This window comes from Anolis carolinensis, chromosome 5 (assembly GCF_035594765.1).
Source record: "Anolis carolinensis isolate JA03-04 chromosome 5, rAnoCar3.1.pri, whole genome shotgun sequence".
NCBI classification, from domain to species: Eukaryota; Metazoa; Chordata; class Lepidosauria; order Squamata; family Dactyloidae; genus Anolis; species Anolis carolinensis.
In genome coordinates, this window is record NC_085845.1 from 39,109,354 (window position 1) to 39,136,191 (window position 26,838).

Consider the following 26,838-nt stretch of genomic DNA (forward strand, 5'->3'; position numbering starts at 1 on the left):
AACTGGTGGGGGCAAATGTTCAGCAGAAGCAGATGCTTCTCAATATTTTTTGTGAGCTCAAGAAAGGTTAACCATACCTCATCTTGGAACAAGGAAAGTATCGCAGGCTTCAGGAATTATAAGTTTGATGAGATTTGCTCTACCTGAGACCTCTAAAAACAAAAGCCTAGGTGGAGTGGCTCTGGTTAGCAGATAACTTCATATTCTTGCTCTGGATTCTGGTTCTGCTGTCATCAGGTTTGTATTCCTGGCTTTTGACTTCTATACCATGACAATTGAATTTCTGGCTTTTGATTTCTGAATGCTGACTTTGTTTTGTATATCTGACAATTGACTTCTGAACTCTGAATTAGGCTTTGCATTCAAGAATTACTAGCATTTGACTTCTCTACTGTGACCTTAACAACTGTTGTTGCTGTTCTTGCCTGAACCCTGACTTTGCTACTCTTTGGACACTTGCCATTTTGGACCTTGTATTATGACTCTGACTATAGTTTGTTCCTGACCTGAGTCTGTAATACTCCAGCTTGACTTCGGTAATTGAACTTTTTACTCTGGCATTGAATTACCCTTATTGGTTGTTATTTAGACTTCGTCCTTTGATTCTGGATGTTTATGTTGGCTGACTTACTCCTATCTGCTATTTGTTTTGGGAATGGGTTTATGAGAAGTGATGTGTTTATGACTTTGATATTCCTGTACAATGTTATTTTTAAAGGATTTATTTATTAGCAACATTTATATCTCACCCTTCTCACCCCGAAGAGGACTCAGGGCTGCTTACAAGTTATAGGTAGTACATACAATGCATTACATTACTGGTACAGCATAACATAAGCATCATACACCACCACACTGCACTACACCACCAGGCCACAACACCACTAGCAATACTACATGCAACAAACAACATACAATTATAATAGTGTATTATTATCACTATCACACTGTAACACACTGTAACACACTACAATATCACCATCAATACCACATGTACATCACATCACTAGCACAGCACAATATCAACATTATACAATATTGTCATAATGACACAGGAGACATGGTGGAATGATGATTTCCTGGCCCCCCGTTCATCACTCTGGCCCTGGAGCGGCAGTTATTCCTTGGTAGGAGGGGCTCCCAACTGATGACATAGGAGACAGGTTGGCATGATGTCTCCCCCCCCCCCCCGTCTTCACTCTGGCCCTGGAGTGGCAGTTATTCCTTGGTGGGAGGGGCTTCCAACTGATGACATAGGAGACAGGTTGGTTGACCCCCCCCCCCCCCGGTCTTCACTCTGGCCCTGGAGTGGCAGTTATTCCTTGGTGGGAGGGGCTTCCAACTGATGACATAGGAGATAGGCTGCCTTGATGTCTTCCTGGCCCCCTATTCTTCACTTGTGCACATGGAAGTGAAATGCTGACACATATGAGTCAGTAGCAGAATTCCAGTGATTTATTTATTTAATATCGAAAGAATTGCATAAATTAGTATAAAACTGATAAAAATAGGAGTCCAAAACCCAAAAGCATTGCTTTTTAAACATTCCAGTGATAATCTCTGATTTTAAAAGTTTTGAGTTTTAAAGAAGGGAAAAAGTTCCTAGTATCACAACTTGTTATTTATTTTTCTATCCTATCATGAAATTTAAAAAAATCTATTAAATTGTTAATCTGGGTCTATCTTCCATGGAATCTATATTTTAAAGCTTTAAAGACTCACCTCGAAGCAAAGCATTCACAGTGAGATAGTAACATTGCCATCAAATCTTGTGGCAGCAAATTCCATGAATTATAGGTTGTATGAGGGAAAAAAATCTTTTATCCATCCTGAGTCTACTCTCAATCAGTTTGACTGGATGAGTGCATGCGCTGAAAACACAATGGGAGGGCAGCTTCTTTTGCTGTTCCAGTCACAATTTCATAAATCTCTTCTCTTCTTTAATTATTGGTTTTCATGTAAACTGCAATGTCCCACATACATTGCCTATTCTCATATTAAAAACACTTTAACCTCCTGAATTATTGCACTTGCTCCTTCCCATGGCTTTTCAGAACTCTGTTATGTTCTTTTAGAGGATGGGGCTATAGAAACTGTTCATAGAATTGACTATGAGTTGTGTTTTCTTTTCTAAAGTCTTCATTGTGGATTTGCTTGCCAAAAACATTACTGGCATCTGTCAAAAGTACCTCCAAGACTAATGCTGGTTTCATTTCATTTTCCCCAGCTTTAATGGCTATATATCCAATAAATGCTGGATGACAAACATGTTTAAGTATGCATATCATGCCTTTCATCTATTTACTGCAAATGACATTTCTTGCCTCTCCAATACTGTGTGTATGCTGAAGCAATATATGTGATCAGCCTGCAAATCACATTTTTTTTATATTCTTCCACCTCTAGTGTAACTATTTTGTCCAGCCTTAAAATTAGTCCTTTTACAGTGTGTTTCTTCAAACATTTAATCAGAAGTTAAGTTCCACTGTATTGTAGCCTTAGTTTCATGTAATATTTATAATGTATTATAGTTGAAGTCATGAAAAAGAAGTTAACCCAGAAGAAATTGTTTTCATGAAAAGAATTCTGAGATGCATCAATAGTGGTTAGGTATAGGGGCAGAGGTTCAGTACTTTCTCTTAGTTATTGTCTGCCAAGATTCTCTGTAGATTAGCAGGTGAAATCTCTTGATTTAGTGTGTGGCAAAGTTGTTTCTTGATCTCTGATAATTCCACCACCTTGACCAAGTGCTCCATTCTTCAGTTTGCTGAGTTTGAGTATGTGTATTAGAAGGTGGGTGATTGGACCAGAACAGGCATTCTCTTGGTGCTCTGTCTTGACCATTAGTGAACCTACCTGAGCTGCTTGAGATGAAGTTGGAGTCCTATTACTTAAGTCCTATTATTTAAGACAAGTCTCTCTTGGTAGGAATGACTCAAGACTTCACCTCTACCAAAATCACTTCAAATCTCTCAAAGTGATATCTGGCAGTTTACTGAACAGAATTTATTATTTATTTATTTATTTCCAATATTTATATCCTGCCCTTCTCACCCGAAGGGACTCAGGGCGGCTTACAACACTGTCACAATTAGATGCCTATACAAAATTAATCAACAGTACATAAAATCAGTTAAAAAAATTAAATACAATATAAAATTACAGTATATAACTTTTAAAAATATATATGCTCAGATCTGTTCATCCGAAAACCTCGTGCCTTATCCATAGATCAGTCTGTGTCATCTTTATCATTTATTCGTTAAAAGCCTGGGCACATAGCCATGTTTTTAGGGCTCTTCTAAAGCCCAAAAGAGTTGGAACTTGTCTGATCTCTCTGGGTAGGGTGTTCCACAGCAGGGAGCCACCACCGAGAAGGCCCTGTCCCTTGTTCCCACCAGCCGCGTTTACGAGGCAGGCGGGACCGAGAGCAGGGCCTCTCTGGATGATCTTAAGGATCTTGCTGGTTCATAGGAAGAGATATGTTCGGACAAGTAGATTGGGCCAGAACTGTTTAGGGCTTTATAGGTCAAAACCAGCACTTTGAATTGGGCTCGATAGCATATCGGCAGCCAGTGGAGCTGGCTTAGCGGAGGGCGGGGGGTGCGCTCCCTGTATGCCGCGCCAGTTATTAATCTGGCTGCTGCCCATTGTACTAGTTGGAGCTTCCGGGCCGTCTTCAAAGGCAACCCCATGTAGAGAGTGTTGCAGTAGTCCAAACGGGATGTATCCAGAGCATGGACCACCGTGGCCAAGTCAGACTTCCCAAGGTACGGGCGCAGCTGGCGCACAAGTCTGAGTTGTGCGAAGGCTCCCCTGGCCACCGCCGAGACCTGGGGCTCCAGGCTCAATGATGAGTCCAGGAGAACCCCCAGACTGCTAACCTGCGTCTTCAGGGGGAGTGCGACCCTGTCCAACACAGGCTGTAACCCTATACCCTGTTCAGCCCTGCGACTGACCTCTGTCTTGTCTGGATTCAATTTCAATTTGTTCGCCCTCATCCAGTCCGACACAGCAACCAGACACCAGTTCAGGACCTGAACAGCCTCCTTAGTAGCAGGTGGGAAGGAGTGACAGAGCTGGACATCATCTGTGTACAGATGACGCCGCACCCCGAAACTCTGGATGATCTCTCCCAGCGGCTTCATGTATATGTTGAACAACATGGGGGACAGTACTGAACCCTGCGGGACCCCACAAGTCAATGGTTGTGGGGCTGAGCAGGTGTCCCCCAGTGACACCATCTGGGAACGACCCTCCAGAAAGGACCGGAGCCCACTGCAGAACAGTACCCCCGAGCCCCATTCCAGCAAGGCGCCCCAGAAGGATACCGTGATCGACGGTATCGAAGGCCGCTGAGAGGTCCAACAGAACCAGCAGGGACACACTCTCCCTTTCCAGTTCCCGGTGAAGATCATTGACTAAGGAGACCAAGGCTGTCTCGGTACCATGCCCCAGCCTGAAGCCAGACTGTGGCAGATCTTAAAAATCAGTGTCTACCAAGAATGCCTGGAGTTGTGCGGCCACCACACATTCCACAACCTTGCCCAGAAAGGGGAGATTGGAAATACGCCGATATTTTTCCAATTGAGTGGGGTCCAGTGATGGCTTCTTCAACAGCGGTTTGATTACAGCCTAAGGCTCGCTGGAACAATGCCTTCCTGAAGGGAGGCATTCACCACCACCTTCACCCACTTGGCCAATCCCCCTCTGGCTTCTCTCAGCAGCCAGGATGGGCAGGGGTCTAGGATGCATGTGGTCGCCCTCACCTCTCCAAGCATCTTCATTAGAATCATTATCACATCCTCAGGCTGAACCAATTGAAACAATTCCATCAAAATGGGACAAGCAGATGCTCGTGCTACATCCTCGGAGACTGCCGTTAATATGGTGTCAAAGCCAGAGCGGATAAAAGCAACTTTGTCCGCAAAGAACCGAGCAAATGCTTCACAGTGGGCTGCCAAGTTGTCAGGGATCCCGTCCCCAGGGGCAGGATATAACAAACCTCTGACAACTCGGAACAGCTCTGCTGGACGGTTCTTTGCGGACGCAATATTAGCTGCAAAGAAAACATTCTTAGCAGCATCTATTGCCATGGCATATGCCCTAAGATAGGAACACTACTGTGTTTGATTTGACTCGTTCGGATTTGAACACCACACGCCCTCTAGTCCCCTCTTCTTTTGCTTCATCGCTGCCAGCTCCTCAGTCAACCAAGGAGATGGTTTAGCTCAGTTACTTGAGAGAGGACATTCTGGAGCGATCATATCTATTGCCCTGGCCACCTCCTTTTCCGGAGATTGACCAGAGCATCGACAGGGTCACCAGCCGAGGTAGCGGGAAACTCCCCAAGAGCCGTCAGGAATCCTTCTGGATCCATAAGCCTCCTGGGGTGGACCATTTTGGTGGGTCCTCCACCCCTGCGGAGGTTGGGGGGGTGCAGTAAGCCTAAACCTGATCAGGTGATGGTCGGTCCATGGCAACAGAGCAATGGTGAGCTCCTCCACACAGACACCTTCCTCTCATCCCTGACAGAAAACCAAGTCAAGTGTGTGCCCTGCCCTGTGGGTAGGGCCAGATACTAGTTGGGACAGCCCCATGGTTGCCATGGCGGCCATGAAGTCCTGAGCCGCACTGGAGGAAGTGGCTTCGGCATGGACATTGAAGTCTCCCAGCCCAATGAGCCGTTGGGACTCCAATGGACTCCAATGCCAGAATCTATTTTCTGTGCTACACAGAATGATGGTCATTTTGATATAGGGATGGAAAGAATACTAGAATTGTGAAAAGGAATGTTTTGAGTTGCTGAGAAATTCTGTCAAGAAGAATGCTGGGCTGATGAGAATCTTCACAGTTCAAGTGTTGTGAATGAGTCTTCTGAGGCTGTGAGTAATAATGGTGAGATCAGGAGAGGAAGGAAGAATCCTCATGAGGAGGGCTCGCTGGAAGATTTATATAGAAAGAGAACCAGGGAGATTGATGAGGAATCTTCTGAGGAAGTTTCATGTGAGGATTTGGGAGTTGAGGTGGAAATGGATGCTGAGGAACTAGTGGTGATGGAGGAAGCTGGCATAGATTGGGCACGGGCTCCGGAAGGGCTTGGGGAGGAATCTGGATCCATGGATGCTGTTGGTAATGGAGAGGCTTGGGTATCTTCAGAAGCAGATCCCACATAGTCTGCCTAGAGGAATGAGGGTGGTTTCACAGGTGTGGATAGAGTTGGGTGTGGGAAGAATGATATTGATTCTGATGAAGAGTTTGGGACACCTGATCCTAGGACGTTAGAAGTTTAGACACCCAAGGAAACCTAAATAAATTGGGGGTGTTTGGCCACTATGCTTTGCGTGTGGCAAGGTGTTGCTGGGCGCCATTGGGTTTCCTGTACCTGATTCTGAAAACTGGCTTGGGACTTTGCAACAGATGTAAGTTTGATCCGGGTTATTCTGCAACGGAGGGCTGGAATTGTGTGGGTTTCCCTGGACTGCATTGTTATTACTATTTTGCATTAGCTGCTGTTCACCTTCGTTGTTTTGGCTTTCTGTGCCATTCCATGACGTGGACCTTCTTTTGATGACTTCAACTCCTTGGACTTTGGACTGGAATTCGACTCGGCTTTGCTCTTCGCTCCCAAAACATGTTTTGGCGTTGTTCTTAATTCCGTGGCTGCTTTTTGTTGCTGACTACTGGCTTCGCTCTTGACCCTGATGCTGACTGCTTATCCCGACTTCGGACCGGATTGACGACGTTTTCCTGCTCTGCTCCTTCAATTCCTGGCTTGGCTTTTGCTCCTGCAGCGGTTTGACGCTGCTTGCTTATCCCGACTTCGGACTGGCTTGATGACGCTTTCCTGCTCTGCTCCTTTAACTCCTGGCTTGGCCTTCGCTCCAGCAGCGGTTTGCTGTGGGCTCACCAGCGTCTTTCTGTTCCGCTTGTTTTGCTGCTCTCAACAGAGAGTTCTCCAGCCTGGTTTGGGTGTTTGTTTTGGTTTAAAGCTACTTTCGTACGCCTGAATTTTGTGAAGGTTTTGGGGGCTTCGTAGCTGTTTGCTTTTGTTTGTTTCACCATTTCAAGCCCATTTTGTGCTTTTGGGCTGTGTTCAAGTATTTTATGTTTAGTCCAGATTTTATCTCTGGTTAATCTGGATTATATGTCAGTTCGTGTTTTTGGCATTTCTTCTGTTTTAACTACTTAATAACACTGAAGTTTAAGTGTTTTAAGTTTCTGCTAATTCTTTGAACTATTTTTGGACTATTACTTTAATAAACTATATTTTGCTCTCAGTTGGCGGCTGACTTTTGACATCAAGGCTTATTCTGTACAAAAAGCATAAATAGTTTTGTATAGAAAGAAGCATTTTTTCTGCAGAAAGAATATATAATACTATTTTCTGTACAAAACAACTACATATAGACTTTTACAGATTAAGTTCAACATTGTAAGTAGACTACAAAGATTTCAAGATCCTTTCTCAGTGGAGTGAAACTGCATAAAACAGTTTTTCAAGAGACTGCTCTTTGGGAGAAAAGTATCTGTCATATTAGGACATGGATTTTGGCTGTTTTCCTTCAGGTTGTGTGTATCCTGATTCCTGAGATCTTGTTTTGTGCCTTGATGAACCTGGATGTGACTGTGTGCTCTTTAACCTGAAATCTGTTGAAGTGGGAATGATTGTATATAGAGTTTTGTTTAAATGTAATTGAGTTATAGTGATGCAATGTGAGCTGGGGATTGCATCATGCACTGTCTGCTGTCCACTATGCAAGTGTGTAAAGAGTTAACTGAGTGTTGCATCAGACAGAAGAGGTGTTTATATATAGCCTTCTGCTTCCTGTATTCTCTCTCTGGTTATCTGCTCTCTGCACTCTGTCTGTATGTATATCGTCTTGTGAGAGATTTCCGTGTGTAAGTAAACCTTTTTATAGATAGCTGAAGTCTCAAGCCTCGTTACTGGTACCAGTGCTCCTACATGGATCTTCTGCTGCATGTGTGCTTATCCAAAACGCGCTCTGACAGTGGTTATGGGCCCAGATGCATAGGTTCTGACCCAGTTCCAGCCCAGAAGGACCAGCAGACCTGCAACAGTGTTCAGAAGAATCCAGAAGGGGACCAAGAGTCTCTAGCTGAACCAGCACCAGAGCCTGCTACTCCAGAACCTGTGACTGTGCCAGAACCAGACCAGTTTCTAGTGTACCCTGTATAGTGACAAGTCTGTGTGGAACCAGAAGTCCGGGATCTGAGTGGTGAGCTGAGCTGTGTGTTGTGTGAAGGAAGCCGTTCTGGTGAGCCGTGCTTAAGCTGCTTGAGGGGGAGAGTTTTTGTCTTCGGAGGAAGCAAACTTTGTCCGTAGCAGCAGAAAAGCCGTGATTTGCAGTGGAGCGTGCTGAACTTCAGAGAGATTTACAAGGCAAAGGTGCAAAAGAAAAGCCATGAAAAGCCATAAATTCCTGTGAAAGTGAGGACTGCCGGGCTGTGCTGAGCGTGTGTGTCGTCAGCTGCTAAAGGCTTTATCTCGGGGAATCGAGGGTCCTCCAGGAAGGCAGAATGGCAAGTTCAACTCCTTTGACTGTGTTTGATAAGTTAAATGATGGAAATTATAAGGAGTGGAGTATTTATGTGAAGCATCTGTTAGTCAGAGAAGGACTACAAAATACTATTTTAGGAACGGAACAAGACGCAGTTAAAAATGAGAGAGGACTGGCAACATTGGTTTTGTGTTTAATGCCAAGTCAGTTAGTTTATGTGCAGAATTTGCAAACTGCACAGGAGGTATGGAATGTGTTGAAGCAAGTGCATCAGAGACAGAGCACTCTTGGTAAAATGATTTGGACTAAACGCCTTTATCGATCAACACTTGAAGAAGGGGCAGATGTGAGGCAACATGTGAAGAGGATGAAAGATTTGTTTATTGAATGCCAAAACAGAGGTGTTCAGATTGCCAAAGAGCAACAGGCTTATATTATGATGTCCAGCTTAACTGCTGATTGGGATCATCTGTTGCATTCCTTGCAAAATGTGCCAGAAGGAGATCTGAGTCTGGATTTAGTGTGTTCCAGGATCTTGGAAGAAGCTGAGCGTCTGGAGTTTGAGAGAGGAGCCTCATGTGGGAGAAGTTACCAGATCGAGGGGGAGTCAACTCCAGAGAAGCCGAGCCAGACAGCTGCTTGTGCGAGTGTGAGAGCTGTAAGAAAGTGTTTTATTTGTAACAGGCAAGGCCATTTAGCAAGAAATTGCCAGAGCCGAGGAAGAAGTCAAGGACGCCAAACCAGAGGTGGACACAAGAGGAGTGGACTGAACAACAATCCTGAGCCGAGAGTTTTGATGGCTGCAAATGAAGTTGGAGACAGCGAAAGAAGTAACAAATGGGTTTTGGACTCAGGGGCCACTCATCATGTTACTAATGATGTTTCTATGTTGAGAGATGTACAAGATTTGGAAGGTGCAAATGTAACATTGGCTGATGGGTCATTTAAATGGTTTTCTAAATTTGGAACCTGTTATATTCCATGTTTAAAGTTGTATTGGGAGAAAGTCTTGTATGTGCCTGAAATGAAGACAAATTTGTTAAGTGTAGCCACATTGACTGATCAACAGTTTAAAGTGTTTTTTAAAGGAATTTATTGCTATATTCGTGATAGGGAAGGAAAATTGGTTGGCAAAGGAGTAAAAAGAAACAGAATGTATGAAATGTTTGAAAAAGTGAACAACATTGATGGAGAAAATGTAGAAATTATGTGTGTAGGAGGTCAAATTCAACATGATCATTGTCTGCATTTATTTCACCGAGTGATGAGTCATGCTAGCATGGAAACATTAAAGAAGACACTCAATTTGTGCCCTAATTATAAAATGGGGTCATGTAACTATGATTTAGATTGTGCCATATGTAATGAGGTGAAGAAAGAGCCTGTAAAGTTTTACAAGAAGTCTAAAATAAGTGTGTATGGCATGTTTGAAAAGGCACATGTACATATTGAGGGACCTTTTGAACAAAGTACTGGTGTATCTAAATATATGATGCTTATTGTAGAAAGAATGAGCAGATTTGGTTATGCATATTTCTTTGCTAACTTATCAGAAGCAACTAGAAAACTGAATGATTGGCTAAATTTGGTAGAAAATGTGTATGAAAAGAAATTGGACACTTTAATAATTGACAAAGGTGCAGGAGTCTGTGGCAGTGAATTTAAAGCATTGTTAAGGTCAAAGAATATTAATTGGATTGAAATTGAACAAATGAAAGGTGAAGAAGGTGTTGCTGAAAAAAGAGCACAACTTTTAAATGTGATGAAATTGTGTATATTTAAAGACAGTCATATAGCTAATAACTATTGGCCAGAAGTGTTACACACGTGTAATTATTTGACAAACAGGTTATGGGATGAGTGTGTGCAAGACATTCCTTTTCGAAAGTTGTATGATCATGTACCAAATTATAAGTTTTTGAGAATATTTGGCCAGAGAGCAAATATAGTCATCCCAGCCAGTGAGAGAGCAAATAAGAAAGAAAAATACAAAGAAATGACATTCATTGGGTACAGCAAAAAGTCTTACAAGTTCTTAAAGACGCCTGCCAAAGTGAAATTGTCAAAGATGGCTTATTTTGAAAGACCCAGAGATTGGAATAACATACATTCCAATGCAGAAAAGTTACATGGTTTTCAACAAGCTAAAGTCAGTGTAGAAAGTCAAGAAACATCAAAGAATGTAATTGAGTCAGAATACACAACACTGAAGAAAGCAATTCAAGGTACACCAAAGAAACAAGGAAAAAGAAGAAGATCTAGTAACAAAGGTGTAGACACACAGGTGAAACAAGAAGCTAAAGAAGAGGCAAATTTGAGTCATGTTAGTGTAGAGAAGAAGAGATATGCTTTAGTACCATATGCATATGATCCAACTAAGTTTCATAAAACACCTGTGGCAAAAGATTTTGTTAGTAGAGGTAGATTTGTAATTGTTGAAGAATGAGTCTATAGTTGTTGGTGATTGTGTGTAATGAGTTGTAAACTTGTAAAAGTGTTCCCCATACATGTAAAAGAAAATGATTGAATTGAGTTCAAGCTGTGTATATAACTGTGATGACTAAATTACATTTAAAGAGGGGGAATTGTTGAAGTGGGAATGATTGTATATAGAGTTTTGTTTAAATGTAATTGAGTTATAGTGATGCAATGTGAGCTGGGGATTGCATCATGTGGTCTGCTGTCCACTATGCAAGTGTGTAAAGAGTTAAGTGAGTGTTGCATCAGACAGAAGAGGTGTTTATATATAGCCTTCTGCTTCCTGTATTCTCTCTCTGGTTATCTGCTCTCTGCACTCTGTCTGTATGTATATCGTCTTGTGAGAGATTTCCATTTGTAAGTAAACCTTTTTATAGATAGCTGAAGTCTCAAGCCTCGTTACTGGTACCAGTGCTCCTACGTGGATCTTCTGCTGCATGTGTGCTTATCCAAAATGCGCTCTGACAAAATCCTGTGTTGGCCATGTAAACCCTTGCCCATGTAAATAGAACTCGGACACTGGACCTGCTGTGAACAATCTGCTATCTATGCTGCAATAAAATTACAATAATTAACTCTAACTTGGCTGCTATAGTTGATACAAGCCCAGTGGATATAACCTTGGACCCTGATTATTCAGTGTTAATGGATACTTCTTACATTTGTATAGCCTGAGGACATGGGCAGCATCCTTGGAAATATGACTGCTGCCATATGTGTGCTAGTTTTCAAGTAGCTGTGCTAAACAAAAGGATAGTGGAGGGAGAAAACTGAAATGTGGCAGCACCTATCCTTTCATGAATTTTCGGCAATCTAAACTTCTTTAGGTATGTGATAGATAACTGCTCTATTTAGCTCATTGGATCTGAATGTGAGATTAGCTCTTCTTGGTCCTGCTCTCAGGCGCTTTGCTAAAGAAGCTACACTGGCTCCCACTATATCATTATTCCATTTTCAGGTAAATAATGTTTCATTCTAATAGGGTTCTGCAGACTATTTTTCAAGGTGAGGACTTTTATTATTGTGATGTAATTTCTTTTGCCTTTCAAAGGATACATAATAAAGATTATAATTTTTATTTTATTAATAGCTTGATTGCACTTTGGAATAAGTTTTCTAAATGTTTTATTTATATGTGCTTTTACTTGATTCTCTTTTATTTGCTATGTGTGCTAGTTTTGGCAAAAAAAAAATTATTATTTATTTGCTTTATGCCTCACCTTTTTCCCTGTGGGGACTCAAGGTGACTAACGATCACACACTTCACAATTTAAAACAAAGCAAGTGCAATTTAAAAATAATAATAATACAGTGTAGATTTGGGTTAAAATACATATTTAAACATAATAAATTAAATACACGTAAAATAGCATTTAAAACTCACAATGTTGAATATTAAAATTGTTGGATATAAATAAAAATTTACAATAAAAATACAATACTCAACTTTCTTCTAGTCCCTGTATTTTTTTGTGCCACTCAATGGTAGGATGAGTTGTAGGTTGATATGCTGAAAGCTGGCCTCTCAGACTCTCAAAACACACAGAGATTTATGGAAAGATCTATACACTCTGTGCTTTATCGTAACTTCTGAATGCAGATGGGACAGGGATGTGAGCCAGCTCTGCCTTTGCAGTAGCCAAGTCCCTCTGGCCATTGTTGGAAGAACTGTGGACTAGAAGAAACTGCAAAAAATGTTGTTCTTGTTAACTTCTGTCTAGTGCCAGAATATGGTGATGTTCCAGGATTCTCCAAGGGTTCTCTGAGTACTGAACACTGACACATGTTACTCTTATAGCATAAGCTTTTTCAATGGCAAATGATGTAGCAGATGGTACATAGCAGAGAACCATTCCAGTTCTTTCAATGATGGGGAAGCATCACTTACAGCTAATGATAATATTCAGTCCCCAAACAAATTCTATTCAAATTATGTTTGGGTCAATACCCAAATTCAGTGGGCTGAGGTGCACCTCTTAAAATAAAAGTAAGGCCAAAGCATGATGGCTTTCCAAGGTTATTTTGGTGGAGAAGCAAACAAAGAAAATCAAAATGCACAAGCCTTACCCATCTCCTTGTAGTTCAGTGGTTCTCAACCTGTGGGCCTCCAGACATTCTGGTCTTCAATACCCAGAAATCTTGAAAGCTGGTAAACTGGATTGGAATTGTAGGCCAAAACACCTGGGATCCATAGATTGAGAACCACTGTTCTAGTAGCTATGAGAACCATAAAAGCAGGTCAACAACAGAGAAAAATAATTCTCTCAGTTGGTTCTCAGTGTTCCTAGCTTTTCCTAGTCTCAAACTGCAAAATGAATACTAATTAACTCTTTCATGCTACTGGTCAGCTGCAACACTTAACGAGGATGCTAACAACTCCCAAACACACCTGCTGCTGGCAGAATTCCCCTGTTCATTCAATTTGGCTCCAACTTTTGGAGAGTCTATAAATGAGAGACCTCCCAAGATACGTTCATGTTAACTGCCCTACTCAGATCATCCAAATCCAGGACCATCTCTCTTCCTTGCTCCACTTACTTCTTATGTAGGCCCCTTCTACACTGCCATATAAAATCCAGATAATCTGCTTTGAACTGGATTATATGGTAGTGTAGACTCACATAATCCAGTTCAAAGCAGATAATGTGGATTATCTTCTTTGATAATCTGGATTATGTGGTAATGTAGGATTCCCGTCTTCCTTTTTTCCTGCTGCTTTTGGATTTAACAGAACTCCATGCAGTCATGCCGGCCACATGACCTTGGAGGTGTCTATGGACAACACCGGCTCTTCGGCTTAGAAATGGAGATGAGCACCAACCCCCAGAGTCAGACATGACAGGACTTAACGTCAGGGGAAAACCTTTACCTACTAACCTTTACCTTTGGATTTACTAAGTATTGTAATAATTTTAACTGAATCATGTAATCTCATGGTATGTCTTGAGTACAATATGCTTCATTTCACTGAATTAGGATTATAAAAACATCTTGGTCTGAGTTTTGTTGCATTTCTTCAAATGCATTGCCATCTCACACTTGTTTGTATAATAACATAGAAAACATTGTTTTCTTTCTTTCCCCCCCTATATATGAGATGGAAAAATGTTAAATTTCATTGTTAAATTTTCAATTTTGTTAAATTTCCCCTAATCCCACCTGCATTTTCTCCCTGTCTTTGTTTCATATAAAATTGTGATTCTTTTTTTCCTAATGTCAAGATTTATTTGCACATTTTACCTAATTTATGGACATTTATTTCCATCCCTAATTCATATTCATTTTCTAAATGTATTTTCCATAATGTACATATAGATCAATGCATTTTCCCAATGTATCAATTTTTCTACAAATTATGCCCCATTCACCAAAATTTGTATAAGTGTATTTCTCATACTTTAAAATATGTGCACAGTATTGTGTATATAAAATTCACAGCAAGCCTCATAAATTTGTGGATTTCTGTAGCATGGTGAATTTTCTTTCATAGTGGGTCTTGGAAGGTGCAAAATTGTGTAATTGTGGGCCAGTATCCATACATGGAATGAATGACCAAAGTGAATGTCCCATAGGTTTCTGAGATCATATTCCCATCAACATATGTCAATATAACTTATTGTTGTACCCTAGGCTGTGTAGGCACCTCAAAACAACACTGGGGCCCCAGAATATAAGCAAACAAGATGTTTATTCAAGGTTATAAGTAAGCACAAGCAAATAAAGTTCAGAGTCAATAAAATGGGTTTAAATCCACAAGAACAATGTACTTGAAAATCTTAAAGCAAGAGTCTAAGAAAGTCACTCAAAAACATAGTCCAAACTAGATATCAAACTCAGTCCCATGAAAGACATCAAGAATAGTCCAAACAAGGTTCAATTTCAAGGCATGAGATAAACTGGAACTACAGGAAACAAGGTTAGATTGCAGGATCAAATTCCAAAGTAATCCAAGGTAATAGAAATCCAAACAGCAAAGTTACTGGAACATACAAATGGATTCAAAGGCAAAACAAGGCTGGAACTGGAAGCAAAATCCACGGCTGCAAGAATATACAGGAACACAGAGCAAAGATCTTTCTCTCTTGAATTGCAATGTTGCCACCTCTGTTATAGCAGAGAAGAACCAGGCATTTAAGGAAAATCCAAGGTCTTTCTTTCATGAGAAAACTTTCTCTCATGAGAAAACTACTTATTAGAGCACTTCAAAAGCAGTTGTTTACTTCTCCATAAACATTCCCGTTCCCTCCTTCGGTGAGTTATCGCTCCTCTCCTGTCAAACTCATTATCCTCCTCTAAAGTAGAGTGTCCATTTGACACCTGGTGAACTGGCCTTGATGGTGGAGAGGAATGTGGTTCAAAATGCTTGCTTGCGACCATTCTGTCTCTGGTCCCAGAATCCACTGGAACAGACTCTGGCTGCATCTCAGGCCCAAACCCAGGGTCCTCTGGCAAATCAGGTGCAGGGACAATTATTGGCTGAATGGGCCCAAGCTCAGGCTCAGGCTGAGCTACAACACTTATTTATTTATTATTTATTTATTTACAGTATTTATATTCCACCCTTCTCACCCCGAAGGGGACTCAGGGCGAATCACATTATATACATATAGAGCAAACATTCAATGGCCATATACACATAGAACCGAGACTGAGACAGACGCAGAGGCAATTTAACCTTCTCCTGAGGGGATGTTCGATTCTGGCCACAGGGGGGGGAGCAGCTGCTTCATCATCCACTGTGACGGCACTTCCTCATTCCAACGTCGTAAATTAGTTAAATTTGCCTCCCCACTTTATAAGTGGTACCTTATTTCCTACTTGATAGATGCAACTATCTTTCGGGTTGCTAGGTCAGCAACGAGCAGGGGCTATTTTTTATTTTTTAATTGACGGGTGCTCACCCCGTCATGGGCTGGCCTCGAACTCATGACCTCATGGTCAGAGTGATTTATTGCAGCAGGCTGCTCATCAGCCTGCGCCACAGCCCAGCCCCACTTATGTATTTGGGGGCTGAAGTATGTTATGTAGGAATGTACCATGTTGGCAACCCTGTTGCATGTGTCCACTGCTGGTATGGTCCTGCATATTCAAGACAAAGGGTATACAAGATCATGAGTTCATTTAGAGGAAGGCTCAGTATACCATAATATATCATTTGATTTTCAGAATCACATTAGGCTGTGCTACCCAGGAAGACTTCATCATCAATAAAACAATTAGTAAAATGACTATATTCAATAGCATCAGCTAAATCTTCTTTGAAAGAACCAAGGTTTTTATCAATAGAGTGAAGGATATCACTCAATATACCACTTCAAAAATGGATAACAATATGCAACAGACTCTGCCTGTGATTAAAGGCTTCAGATGTCTGACAATTTGCCTAATGATCAACAAATGCAATTTATGATTGATTGTTTATATTACCCATTTGCTTTGTTTATTATTTCATGTTGTTAGCTGCCCTGAGTCCCTCAGGGAGAGGGGGTGGGATACAAATAAAGTTTTGATTTTGATTGATGATTGAGGTTAGTCCATAAGATATCCAGGTCCCAAGCTGTTGGAGGCTTTAAATGTTAATATAATAATATTCCTAATTCTGCACAATATTTTTGTTTGGAAATGTGTGTCTAACTCATTTAATCTTTACAAGTGTGTACCTGGAATTTATCAGAAATCTCTCACAGTGTAGGTACAAAGATGTTAATGATGGTGTTACATAACGTTGGCTTTTATTTTCTTTTTTATGTCCTAGCAACATCATTCCTCTTTCTTTGGGAAATGTGGGAAGACAAACCATAGTAGCAAAATGAGAAAGTACAGAACAATAAACATATTGTTGATATACTTTATTATCCAATATATCTTGATTATTTGGAAGCAATGTTGCTGTTACCATCTAGCACATTCAAAGTGAGTTAATTGTTGCTGTTTTTTAAATTAGTATGCTAAGATAACGTAGAGTACAAATGTAATCCTTTTGATTGAATATTATTACAGACAGTATTAAACACTGAACGGGAATGTGCTTCAAGCTAAACACATCAAACGCTGAGCCATTCTGATTTATATCTCTTTCTTGTTCTCCACATCAGGCCACGCTGCTTCAAGCAGAGGGTGGCATTGTTTCAGCTAAACCTCCTGTACTAAAAACTATAATTCCACTCTTCCTTTCATTTTGAAAATCTGTGGTCTCTTCATTGCTATACTATGATATCAAAACAAGGCGAAGATTATTAAGAAGATAAAATTTAATTACCTTTATGCTTAAAGACCCTAGAGCCTCCCACAAAATTCTTTATGTAGTTAGGGTGTACTTTGATCCCCAAACACATTAAAAGGAAATGTGAAAGTTTTATCAGGGCACTAGATACAGACCCACTACCAACCTCATCACAAAGGGTTAAAATTGGTGGCATACACCGGTATAGCCCAAATAACTCAAGGAGCCTGCAGGCTCCCATCAAATGGTGCAGATGGGGCTTCATGGGTGAAGTAGGGATCTTTAAGCATTAGGAACATTTCTTCTGTTGATATCTTCTGTTCTTCAGCAAAGAATTCCTAATCTCATTAGATGTCACCTCTCTTACAAATCACCACAGCAAACATCTAAAACTGTACTTGGCCTTCTTTTCCTTTGAATCTTCTGGTCAAAATTGCTGACCAGTCATGATCTTAATATATGTAATGTTATGTTATATTATTAGCAATGCTTCTCAATCCTCCCCTACATCAAAACAAACTAGCCATGGATTTCTCTGAAAAATTAACATATTGTCCATATTCATAAATTACTTGATACGATTTTCTGCCATTATGAAAGATTCACCCTTTAAAATCCAGGCTATTTTGGCATCTTTTATTTAGTCTACATAAAAACAAAAGCTTTCTAACTCTCAAATAAGAGTCATCTCTTACAGTAAGGAATCTGCCAGTCCTATAAGGAGCAAGCTTTATGGACCTTAAATAAGGTGTATCTCTTATAGTAAGAGCCACATCAGAACACAATTTACAGTATGTAAAAAAATAATACAAGAACAAACAGATTAAAGAAAAGTCCTTCATAAAGACTGAAGCACATATAAAAACTAATAACACATCTCAAAGCAGGGGAAAACTCCTATGTCCTTCACCATGTAGTGTTACCTTAAATGAAAAATACAGAATAAAATAAATATTCTCCTTCAGCAAAATTGTCCATGAATTCATTTTGATTTTGGCAACTTTTTGCTAGACATTTTTTAGACATTTTCATTTTGAACTATAGCTCCCAGGTGTGGTTTTTTGTTACATGGCCAAAATAGCAGTGCTATAATCTTATCATGCATAGGAGAAATAATCAAATGACTTTATCACACCCCAGAGCTGCATGGACACCTTGAAAACCACACTGAAACCCAGAATATAAGCAATCAAGTTGTTTATTGAAGAATATAAGAAAGCACAAGCAAATAAAGTTCAAAGTCAATAGGGTGGATGAACCACCAAGCAATGTACTTATCTGTACTCAAACAGAAGTCCAAGAATGTCAGAAGTTTAAGAATGTCTCTCACGATTATAGTCCAAGCTGGAATTGTGCTTAGTCACACAAGACGTATCAGGAGTAGTCCACACAAAGTTCACTTCCTAAACAGGAAACAACAGGAAGCCACAAGGAACAAGAACCAAACTCAAGGTAATCCAAGAAAACTGTAATCCACATGGCAAAGAATCAGGGAGGCTCAACTGGAAACAAGGTACAGCAAATCAGGGAATAATTACAATCCACAAGGCAGAATCTTGGTTTGAAAGTCATGGAGGCAGGAACATGAAGACAGAGATCTTTCTCACTTGAATTACAAAGTTGACAGGTCTGCCAAGCAGAGGAAGCAAGAAGTATTTAAGGAGATTCCAAGGCTATTGTTTCTAAGGAGAGCTATCCTTCCCATGGGAAAGCTGATCATTAGCTCATTTCTGAACCAGACTTTCACTCCTTCGCACACATTCCCTCCGTCCCTTGGTAAACATCTCCCTCCTGTCAAAACCATCCTCCTCCTCTAGGCTGCTATGCCAATCTGGCCTTTGTTGACCTGGCCTTGACTGGACAGAGGAATGCTTATCTCTGGTTTCAGAATCCTTTGCTGAAACCAATTCAGGCAAAGGAAGCTGGATTTCAGGCAGCTGGATTTCAGGCATTTCAGGTGTCAGACCCCTGGCAGCAGGGCACCAAGAACCATACACGGAGGCCAATCTCTATCTAATATCTTTATTAAGGAAATGTATAAAAGCAATGAAAACAAGTGAAGAATATAGTTCAGAAGCAGACCTTTCAAATGAGGTCAAATATAGTCCAAAAATGTATTGTCCAATAAATGATATTAGAGTTCAAAGTTTTTATCCAATACCGAAACACACACTATTGCCAAGCAATAGTGTGGGGAAATGTCTGCGTCTCAGGAGTCCTAGGTAGCTTGACAACAAGGCTGGAAACAAGGCTGGATACAAGGCTGGATACAAGGCAAACAGTGATTCTTAGAACAAGGTCCGTGGTTAAAAGCAAAGCGAGGCAAGTCTTGAATACTTAATCCGGGAAGCAAGGAACTGGGGTTACGAAGTCCACACACGATCTTACTCCTGAAGCTGCTCTGTTGACTCCGCAAAGATTCTCCCGCGTCAGGCACCTATATTGGGGTCTCGTTTTCCCGCCAACAACCTCTTTCCCTAGAAAACGGGAAGTGAAACCCAACTTTGTCCAGATGCAAGACTCCTTAGAATTTCCCAAGGGAAGCAGGTCTAATCAGCCTGTTGTTTGGCAGCAATCCGTAAACTCCTGCGATTCTGTTCCCTGACTCCTCTGTCAGCACAGTAGGATTCTTTTCTAGGGAATGGAGGCGAGGAATGTCCAAGGTCTGTTTTACTGAATTCTTGGGGACAAACATCCGGCAGGTGAAAGGACTCCGGCTCTTGTTGAACTGGCGAAAACCCCATGTTTTCGTCTTCATCTGCCACGATGGCACTAGGAGCAGGACTACAAGGCCCATGAGGCATCACATCAGGCCTAAAATCAAAGTCTTGAATGGGGCCAAAGTCTGGCTCCAGCTCAGGCTGAGCTACAACAGACTTGTATCTACAGAATACTAATTTACTGTTATGAGGAGAAACCCAAATTTGCATGTAGGGGGACAGCATCAAAACATAAGGAAAATGAATATAGACTTTGTGTGCTTTAGTTTTTAAATTTGTTTTTTAAAAAACTTTGACCTACTAGTTATAAAGGAAAACATTACTATCATATGTTCTTTAGGCAGAGAATTAATCTTGGTAAAATGATATAAGCCTATAGCATTTTTTTTCTTGTAAGGATTGCTCTGAATTTCCAATACTTGTATGGAAAATGTTGAAATTTGTCTTGCCTTTTGCAAAAACTCCAAAGGAATAATCAACCTCATCACATGGGAGCAAAATCGGTGGCATAGGCCAGTTCACCTTCTCCTTTAAGATAGAGCCCTCCAGCTCCCATTATATGATGCACTGCAATTTCTGGTGGGGTTCTGTCTTAAAGGAGAAGGCAAATTGGTGCATGCTGCCACAGCAATACGGGAGGTTTCCTGTGTTGCCTTGGATCAATGGGGGAAGCCTGGCGGCAGATGCTTTTTCCTGTGGGATGGAAACATGGGTGAATTGGGCAATGAAGGGCATGGGGCAACAGGTTCCCAATGCCCCTAGACATGCACCGCTGGAATCACCATGATCCATGGCAATTCTGGCGGCATGTGCGAAGAGGTTGAATGTGTTATGTAGTAACTGAAAATTCAGATATGCTAAATGATCAACATACAGAGCCGGCCCTAGGTATTTTTCAAGTGTAGGCGAACAGAATTTTGGCGGTCTCGGCTGCACCCCCATATGTTTTGCACCCCAAGCGACCGCTTAATTTGCCTCATTGTTGGACCGGCTCTGTCAACGTAACACAGTCACTTGTGGATTTACCTCTTGTATTTAAGAGATATTTCTGTAATTATACTTAACATTTTTTTGCTGCAATTTTGCTGAAAGCGGATGCAGCCCATGTTCTGAGAAAATGCCAACTGTGTGGCCACAATTATACTTGTGAACATTTTGCAGCTGCTTAATCACAACACATTCATGAAAAAAAATTCTGCTTCTGTAATATTTGTACAAATGGCTCTGATGGGAACTTTGATCATTAAAAAATAGGATGAAGGTAGTATAATATTTCTGGAACTTGGTTTGTGTTTGTCCAAAATGCACATTACAGAAGCCCATTGCTGCCCACACTAAGAAGTTTGTTTAATTGGCTGCCTACTGTAAAATGTGGTTGTATCTAAAGACTAATAAACATATTTTACTCCAGCTGGACTAATTTGGGCATTTGCATTTGCATTAAAAATTCAAGCATTCTCCTTGAAAGTCAGCTCAATTCTAATACTGGAACTCGGAAAGATGCACTGGGACTGATTTTGCTACATACTAATTTATTTATTTTTGAGCTGTGTTTCCCTGAAGCATATTACTGGATGTTAGGAAGCAGTAAATTTTGTGGGAGGGTGTTGGGTGGGAGGATAAGCAATTTAAACATGACTTTTAAGAAAAGTTCTACTGAGATCCAACTAAACTAGTTTATCTGTTGCCAAAAGGAAACATAAAGGCTGCATAAATTTTTTAGTGATTCCAGGTTGAGTCCATAGAACACAGATGTAAATTACCAAGACAATTTGCCTTTGTTAATAAATACATTTTGTTCCAATTTTTTTCCAAGTGCCTCATTAAAAATACCTTTAGGCTAAACTTAATATTGCATCAATATCTTCCATGGAAAGTATAAAAATGTTTCCAAAAGTTTTTACTTCCTCCATGAGAGTTGTCAAATACTTAGGGAACTAGATGTACTGAATGTGTATCTGAAACATTTGGCATATGTTTTGGGTTCAATAATATAACTTCTAATTATTTTCACTCTCTTATTTATAATTCTTCTAAATGTTTCTACCGTTATCTTCTTCAGATAAGACAAGGGGGAGTAGCCAGACATTAGATCATGCATAACAAGATCTGTGCCACAACAGATCTCGGAGATATGAAAATTGGCTGTTATCTCATGAAACTTAAGGTGAGAGGAATTAAGGTGTCAGGTCCTGCCAGTTTACTCAGGTTTAAGAAGTCAATATAACTCACCTGTATATATACTAGAGTATAAGCCGTCCCGAATATAAGCCGAGGCATCTAATTTTATTACAGAAGTTGGGATACATTATTGACTCGAGGGTGGGAAATGCAGCAGCTACTGGTAAATTTCAAAAATAAAAAATAAAAATAGATAGCAATAATAATTGAGGCATCAGTAGGTTAAATGTTTTTGAATATTTACATAAAACTGTAATTTAAGACCGTCCAACTCTGATTAAATCATTATTTTAATCATCTTCAATGTAAATACAAATAATAAGTACCCTTCCAATAATAATAAATAGAATAAAATAATAAATGCAATAACAAGAATAAAAATAGAGTAAAATAATAATTGTAATAATAACAATAATAACAGAGTAAAATAATAAATGTAATAATAATAATAGAATAAAATAATGAATGTGATAATAATAGAGTAAAATAATAAATGTAGTAATAGTAATAGAGTAAAATAATAAATATAACAACAACAACAATCTATGAATCACCATCGTTTATTTTAACTACTGTATACATTTTGCGGAAAATGCTGTGTGTATATGAATAAGGAAACGTGGGAAAGACTGGTTTGGAAAGGGGGCGGGAAAAAGGGACAGGAAATGGGAAAAGGCTGGAATGGGAAGGGGTGATTGAAAAAAATGGGAAAATGAGGTGGAAAGGGGATACCTGGAAAAATAGGACAGATTGGGGTGGAAAAGTGGGGAAACTGGGAAAAGAGAAATGACTGAAGTGTGAAAGGGGGGCTAGAAACCCGGAAAGGTTGGGATAGGAGTGGTGGTCAGACCAGCGGCAGCATTGGAGCCTCATTTGCAGCCTCTGCTGCTGCCGCCGCCACCACTGCTTGTCCTGCCGCTCATCCTCCCACTCCTCTTCCTACATGGCTGCCAGCAGTATCGGAGCCTCGCTTGAGGGCTCCACTGCTACTGCCACTGCTCATCCTTCTGCTCATCCTCCCCTTCCTCTTCCTCCATGGCCAGCCGGCAGAGGTGGTGGAGGAGGAGAAGCAGCCGTAACAGTAGTGGCATCAGAGTCTTGCTTGTGGTCTCAGTTCATCCTCCTGTTCATCTTCCCTCTCGTTTTTCTCCATGGTCAGCTAGCTGAGGAGGAGGAGGAATGGTGCTAAAAGTGGCGCCTTGCTAAAATGGTGCTAAAATTGGAGCCTTGCATGTGGGCTCTACTGCTACCGCCACTCAACCTCCCTCTCCCCTTCCTCCATGGCCAGCTGTCTGAGGAGCAGCAGCAATGGTAACAGTAGTGGCAGTGGCATTGAAGTCTCACTTGTAGGCTCCGCTACCACCACTGGCACCACTGCTCATCCTCTCCTCCTTCTCCATGACCAGCTAGCAGCGGCAGTGGCGTTGGAACCATATATTATTTCTCCGGGTTTGTTGTACAGAAACTATTGTTACAAAGTGTAACATGTTCATAAGATAAGTGTTTTTCTAACATTACTTCTATAATTGAATTGTTTGTTTGAGAGAGAGAGAAATAGTATCTGAATTATTAAATATTGTTGACAAATCTTCTAGCTGCTTATAGAGATAGAAATAATACAGAGCTTGGAGATTTAAATCCCACGTACACAGTTTTCTACAGAAAACAGATTTTAAAAATATATAGATAAAGGAATTAAATAAGCAAACATAATAGCATAAAATCCTACTGTGGTTTGATTTTTGAGTGTGACCACATCATTATGCATTACTGACTACTCAAATCCTATGAAAATCATGAGGTCACCAAAAGTCACACATATATAGCATTGCCTAATGCTAAATATCAGATATTCAAGGGCTGTAAAAGTGAGGTTCATTGATCATATGCAGGCAATGGGCTGTACTTTCCCAACTTTGCTTTACTACTTCATTAGTCCTCCTCTGGAAACATTCCAGGTTGCCAATCATGTTTTTTATATTGTAAAATTCAGAAGTAAGCACAGTGCTGCAGGTGAAATCTGTCCAAAGCAGAAAAGAATGACATTCTTACTGTCTTGATATAAATATGCTACCTCATTTAATGCAACCAAAATACACATTGAATTTTTATTTGTTTCAAATGTATGAATTATGTTTAGCTTGTGAGACTATTGTGACCACTAAATCCTTTTTCTTGCTTCAAATCCAAATATTACCCGTCTTGTGTTTGTATATTTATTTTTTCCTAAATAAATATAGTACCTTATAGAACTTTGGATGTATTGTTTTAGCCCACTTCTCCAATTTGTTAACGCCATTTTGAATCCTGCCTCTTGTCTTCAGAGGTATTAGCAGTGACCCATATTTCTCAAAAGAAGCATACATAATGCATTCCTATTGAGTGGCTTTTGTACCCAAGCCAGTCTCTCCTGATAATATATGTATTATCATATTCTGTACTCTCCATTACACTGCCAGTTCATGTGAACAAGATGTCTCAGTTTCTCATTATTCCAAATCACTACTTACACAAGAACTGTTACATCTATGCTTCTCTCCAAAGTATTTCAATTATTTATGTCCATTTCCTAGGGCAGCAAATGTCCATCATATACCTTTTGAACATCTGAATAATTCCAAAGTTCTTAATTTACAAGTTACCATAGACTGGCATGTCTTTCAGTATGTAATTTATACAACAGCCAAATTGGATCTTAAATGTGAATTTACCTGGACTACATAGGAATGTGTGGCATAAAATGTGGCATATTCAGGTACTATATCTTTAAAAAAGTATGGCTGGATATTCTACATTGGCTATTTAACTACGTAGCCTCTCCTGGCTAACTCATCTTCAGACCTGATGGAAATGCCATTATGCCATGGTCCAATCACCAGTGAAATGTATCACAATCATGACGAAGTAGTGATCATGAATATGGAATGGTTACCTAGATTTACTCATTTTTAGCTGTTTCATATTCATGATCACTACTTAGCCATTACTATGACACTATTGCCACGATCATAACTCTCTTCTCACAATCTATTTATTAGGCATCAACTGCATGGAAAGAAGAAGGTCCATTCTCTCACTAATCAGAGCATGGCTGAATGATAGTTACTTGGTTAAGTATACTTAACTAAGTAGCTGATATAGTATACTAGTCATATTTTTAAAGTGATTACTCAGCTGCATGACCCTTTGCATGCAGTGTGATAAATTATATCTAGTGTATGTTAAATAATGGAAATAATTATCAGATAGTTTTAGTGTGTAGTTAAAACAAAGCTATCTGTGGCTAATCCATAATTTTGGAACTGAACTGAACTGAAGCCTAATGCTAAATTGTTATTTGATATGGTGAAGCAAACCAAATGAAAACTTCATTATGTTCTCAGTGATCTAGACACATATTGTACTTTATTACCCTATCATGCTATAAAAACCAGCCAAATCAGCCATTACAATAAGACCTATATCTCACAAGTGAATCTCCCTTAATAGATGTTTGGTATGGATAATATATGATGTACTTAATGAGATGTAATAAATTTAGATTTGTCTTTTGCACCATATACATATACGATGGTAAACTATTCCATAGAGATATGAAAAGTCAAAGTTAATTTCAGAAACCCCAAAATGAATCTCAGATTCCAGTAGGTTGAGCTTATATACATTTTTTTATAGCAATAACCCATATAGTGGTGCAATAGGGGATTTTGAGATCAAATTAATGGTGATGTTTCTGATAGTGAGCTCCTCAAAGTCACAATGACTCAGTGGAGCAACAAAGATCACTGATTGCCATCAGTGAAGCAGCTAAGATGAGGGATAAGCAATTATCCTTCTGTTTATCCTGACAGTGCATGGCTCTTTTGAGTATTCTAGACAGAACAATATGCAAAAATAACAAGAGCTTTGCTGGAGTAGATCAAGGTCTAGATATTAAGGATACTGTTCTCACAGCGATGGGAAGCCCATGTCCAGGCATAAAGTAACACATGTTCCCTTGTAGTCTTTTAAAGTTATGGGAAGAAGGTATGAAAACATTCAGCAAAGTGTTGAGCAACCTTCTCATGAAAAATCCTAGATTGATGAGCATCTTCCTCATTTGACTTATTCCATGAATGTTTGTTTTGTGAAGAAAACAACATTAATGGCCATTTATGAAATAATGAGACAGACACAAAGACTGGGGCTGAATAAGGGACATTAAATTTGTCTCTAACTGAAAAATGCAAGAAAAAAGGCAACCTGATGCAGGTCCAGCTATGGCCAGGTGAGACAACACCCACAGACTACAAACCACAAAACAGTGTATAATTTTACACACTGCTATCATGTTTCCCCTAAGTCATATTCTATAAAAGTTGAATAGCCACAGATGTTGTAAAAATTCTGCACTTCACTTCACTTAGGCGATCCCTCGTAGTTCGAGGATGATGGTCCTCCGTCTTCGCTATCTTGGGGATGGATCCGTAGATGGCTGAAGAGACCCATTCTTGATCTGCATGTTCTCCCGCAGTGAGGACATCGGTTTCCAGGTGGAAGGCGGTCTCGGTCAGGTTTGGCTTGATGGGCCTTCCTCTTGGCATGTTTCTCCCTTAAGCCCTCCATTCGTGCCTCTTCGAACTCAGCAGCAGTGCTGGTCACAGTTAGAGGTGTTGTATTTCAGTGTCGATGTTGACTTTTGTGGAGAGGTGGCTGCCAAGGTAGCGGAAATGGT